The sequence below is a fragment of the Arachis hypogaea genome, chromosome 7, assembly GCF_003086295.3.
Source record: "Arachis hypogaea cultivar Tifrunner chromosome 7, arahy.Tifrunner.gnm2.J5K5, whole genome shotgun sequence".
Classification (NCBI taxonomy): Eukaryota; Viridiplantae; Streptophyta; class Magnoliopsida; order Fabales; family Fabaceae; genus Arachis; species Arachis hypogaea.
Window position 1 is genome coordinate 29,485,930 of NC_092042.1, and position 4,963 is coordinate 29,490,892.

Genomic DNA, 4,963 nt, shown 5'->3' on the forward strand with positions numbered 1-4,963 from the left:
ATTTATACGCTTTTTGGCATTGTTTTTAGTATGTTTTTGGTATGATCTAGTTAGTTTTTAGTATATTTTTATTAGTTTTTAGTTAAAATTTACTTTTCTGGACTTTACTATGAGTTTGTGTGTTTTTCTGTAATTTCAGGTATTTTCTGGCTGAAATTGAGGGACCTGAGCAAAAATCTGATTCAGAGACCAAAAAGGACTGTAGATGCTGTTGGATTCTAACCTCCCTGCACTCGAAGTGGATTTTCTGGAGCTACAGAAGCCCAATTGGCGTGCTCTCAACGGCGTTGGAAAGTAGACATCCTGGGCTTTTCAGAAATATATGATAGTCCATACTTTTCCCAAGATTTGATGGCCCAAACCGGCGTTCAAAGTCACCCTCAGGAATTCCAGCGTTAAACGCCGGAACTGGCACCAAAATGGGAGTTAAACGCCCAAACTGGCACAAAAGCTGGCGTTTAACTCCAAGAAGAGTCTCTACACGAAAATGCTTCAATGCTCAGCCCAAGCACACACCAAGTGGACCCGGAAGTGGATTTTTATGTCATTTACTCATATCTGTACACCCTAGGCTACTAGTTCTCTATATATAGGACCTTTTACTATTGTATTTTCATCTTTGAATCTTTGGATTAATTTAGATCCTTTGATCATCTTTGGACATCTAGTTCTTAGATCATTGGGAGGCTGGCCATTCGGCCATGCCTAGACCCTGTACTTATGTATTTTCAACGGTGGAGTTTCTACACACCATAGATTAAGGTGTGGAGCTCTGCTGTACCTCGAGTATTAATGCAATTACTATTGTTCTTCTATTCAATTCCGCTTGTTCTTGTTCTAAGATATCACTTGTTCTTCAACTTGATGAATGTGATGATCCGTGACACTCATCATCATTCTCACCTATGAACGTGTGACTGACAACCACCTCCGTTCTACCTTCGATTGGGTGAATATCTCTTGGATTCCTGATACACGATGCATGGTTGATCGCCTGACAATCGAGTGCTCGCCTGACAAACGAGCCAGCCATTCTGTGAGATCAGAGTCTTCATGGTATAGGCTAGAACTGATGGCGGCATTCAAGAGAATCCGGAAGGTCTAACCTTGTCTGTGGTATTCTAAGTAGGATTCAATGATTGAATAACTGTGACGTGCTTCAAACTCCTGAGGGCGGGGCGTTAGTGACAAATGCAAAAGAATCACTGGATTCTATTCCGGCCTGATCGAGAACCGACAGATGGATAGCCGTGCCGTGACAGGGTGCGTTGAACATTTCCACTGAGAGGATGGGAGGTAGCCACTGACAACGGTGAAACCCTTGCTTAAGGTTGCCATGGAAAGGAGTAAGAAGGATTGGATGAAGACAGTAGGAAAGCAGAGAGACGGAAGGGAAGGCATCTTCATATGCTTATCTGAAGTTCCTACCAATGAATTACATAAGTATCTCTATCTTTATCTTTATGTTTTATGCGTTTATCACCATACCCATTTGAGTTTGCCTGACTGAGATTTACAAGGTGACCATAGCTTGCTTCATACCAACAATCTCTGTGGGATCGACCCTTACTCGCGTAAGGTTTATTACTTGGACGACCCAGTACACTTGCTGGTTAGTTGTGCGAAGTTGTGTTTATGCCATGGTAGTGAACACCAAGTTTTTGGTTTCATTATCGGGGATTATTTGAGTTGTGAAAAAGTATTGATCACAATTTCGTGCACCAAGTTTTTGGCGCCGTTGCCGGGGATTGTTGAGTTTGGACAACTGACGGTTCATCTTGTTGCTTAGATTAGGTATTTTTTTCGAAATTCTTGAAGATGAATTCTAGAGTTTCATGATGATTTGTTGAAATCTGGCTGGCTGTGAAGCCATGTCTAATTTCATTGGACCGAGATTTCAACTTATCATCACAAGAGCTTGTTGATTTCTATCAATCTTGCTTTTGGAGCAGTGATCTGCTAAGGCTTGGCTGGCCTTTGGCCATGTCTAGTGTTTTGGACCGAAGCTTTCTCTGGAAGCTTGGCTGGCTGTGAAGCCATGTCTAATTCCTGGACCGGAGTCTTAGACTAAACATTGCATGATTCCTGGAATTCTCATTAAGAATTTTGATACCTTTTTCCACTTAATTTTCGAAAAATCCAAAAAATTTTACAAAATCATAAAATCCAAAAATATTTTTGAGTCTAGTATTTCATTTTATGTTTGGTGTCAATTGCATGCATTCATTCATGTGTCTTAAGGATCTTCAAGTTGTTCTTGATGATTTCTTACTCTGATCTTTGAATTCTTTTGACTTGAGTGTTTATGTGTCTCATATGCATTCTCATTAGTGTCAGTAGTATACAAACTACTAAGTTTGGTGTCTTGCATGCATTGTTATTTGATTTTAGTTGCATTTTGATTATTCTTCATTATTAAAAATCCAAAAATATTTTTAATTTGTGTCTTCTCAAGTCAATAATACAGAGAATTGAAGATTCAGAACATACTGCAGAGGAATTATACAGAAAAAGCTGGGCGTTCAAAACGCCCAGTGAAGAAGGACAGACTGGCGTTTAAACGCCAGCCAGGGTACCTGGTTGGGCGTTTAACGCCCAAAAAGGTAGTGTTTTGGGCGTTAAACGCCAGAATGTGCACCATTCTGGGCGTTTAACGCCAGGATGGCACAAGAGGGAAGATTCTGTTTTTCAATACAATTTTTTTCAGCTTTTCAAAGTTTTTCAAAATCAAATCTTTTTCAAATCATATCTTTTCAATCAAATCTTTTTCAAAATCAATTTCTTTCTATTTTCAAAGATACTTGCTATCAGTTAATGATTTGATTCAACATTTCAAGTATGTTGCCTTTTTTGTTGAGAAAGGTTTAATGTTTGAATCATATCTTTTCTTGATAGCCAAGTCATTAATTTTCAAAATCAAATCTTTTAAAATGTTTTTCAAATCATATCTTCTCAATCACATCTTTTTAAAATCAATCATATCTTCTTAACCACATCTTTTTCAAAATAGTTTTCAATCAAATCTTTTTGATTTCTAATTTCAAAATCGTTTTCAAAAATCACTTTACCTCTTTCTCAATCATGGTTTTCAAAAATCAATTAGTGTTTTTCAAAATGTTTTCAAAATCTTTCACCTAATTTTCGAAAACTACTTCCCTTCTTCTCACATCCTTCTATTTATGGACTAACACTATTCCTTAATGCAAAATTCGAACTCCATCTTCTTTGATAAGTTCGAATTTTCTACTTCTGCCTTCCATTTTTCTTTTCCTCTGACACCTCAAGGAATCTCTATACTGTGACATAGAGGATTCCATATTTCCTTGTTTTCTTCTCTTTCATATGAGCAGGAGCAGAGACAAAGGCATTCTTGTTGAGGCTGATCCTGAACCTGAAAGGACCTTGAAGAGAAAGCTAAGAGAAGCTAAGGCACAATTCTCTGTAGAGGACCTAACCGAATTCTTCAAAGAAGAAGAACACATGGCAGTCGAAAACAACAACAATGCCAACAATGCAAGGAAGGTGCTGGGTGACTTTACTGCACCTACTCCCGACTTCTATGGGAGAAGCATCTCTATCCCTGCCATTGGAGCAAACAACTTTGAGCTTAAGCCTCAATTAGTTTCTCTAATGCAACAGAATTGCAAGTTCCATGGACTTCCATTGGAAGATCCTCATCAGTTCTTAGCTGAATTCTTGCAAATCTGTGACACTGTCAAGACTAATGGGGTTGACCCTGAGGTCTACAGACTTATGCTATTCCCTTTTGCTGTAAGAGACAGAGCTAGGACATGGTTGGACTCACAACCTAAAGAAAGCCTGGACTCTTGGGAAAAGCTAGTCAATGCCTTCTTGGCAAAGTTCTTTCCACCTCAAAAATTGAGTAAGCTTAGAGTGGAAGTCCAAACCTTCAAACAAAAGGAAGGAGAATCCCTCTATGAAGCTTGGGAAAGATACAAACAATTAATCAGAAAGTGTCCATCTGATATGCTTTCTGAATGGAGCATCATAGGTATTTTCTATGATGGTCTCTCTGAACTATCCAAAATGTCTTTGGATAGCTCTGCTGGAGGCTCTCTTCATCTGAAGAAGATGCCTACAGAAGCTCAAGAGCTGATTGAAATGGTTGCAAATAACCAATTCATGTACACTTCTGAAAGGAATCCTGTGAACAATGGGACTAGTCAGAAGAAAGGAGTTCTTGAGATTGACACTCTGAATGCCATATTGGCTCAGAACAAAATATTGACTCAACAAGTCAATATGATTTCTCAAAGTCTGTCTGGAATGCAAAATGCACCAAGCAGTACTAAGGAAGCTTCATCTGAAGAAGAAGCTTATGATCCTGAGAACCCTTCAATGGAAGAGGTGAATTACATGGGAGAACCCTATGGAAACACCTATAATCCTTCATGGAGAAATCATCTAAATTTCTCATGGAAGGATCAACAGAGACCTCAACAAGGTTTCAACAATAATAATGGTGGAAGAAACAGGTTTAGCAATAGCAAGCCTTTTCCATCATCTTCTCAGCAACAGACAGAGAGTTCTAAGCAGAATACCTCTGACTTAGCAACCATGGTCTTTGATCTAATCAAAACCACTCAAAGTTTCATGACTGAAACAAGGTCCTCCATTAGAAATTTGGAGGCACAAGTGAGACAGCTGAGCAAGAAAATTACTGAACTCCCTCCTAGTACTCTCCCAAGCAATACAGAAGAAAATCCAAAAGGAGAGTGCAAAGCCATCAACATGGCCGAATTTTGGGAGGAAGAAGAGGCAGTGAACGCCACTGAGGAAGACCTCAATGGACGTCCACTGACCTCCAATGAGTTCCCCAATGAGGAACCATGGGAATCTGAGGCTCAAAATGAGACCATAGAGTTTCCATTGAACTTACTTCTGCCATTCATGAGCTCTGATGAGTATTCTTCCTCTGAAGAGGATGAGTATGTCACTGAAG

The 4,963-nt window shown here is 39.2% G+C and overlaps 1 non-coding gene across 1 annotated transcript; it reads right to left on the reverse strand.

The window, feature by feature from the left end:
* Positions 1 to 3,885: 3,885 nt before the first annotated feature.
* Positions 3,886 to 3,993, reverse strand: LOC112704748 (small nucleolar RNA R71). The gene has a single exon (XR_003155356.1). It is a non-coding gene; the product is annotated as a small nucleolar RNA R71 (small nucleolar RNA).
* Between the last annotated feature and the right edge of the window lie 970 nt (positions 3,994 to 4,963).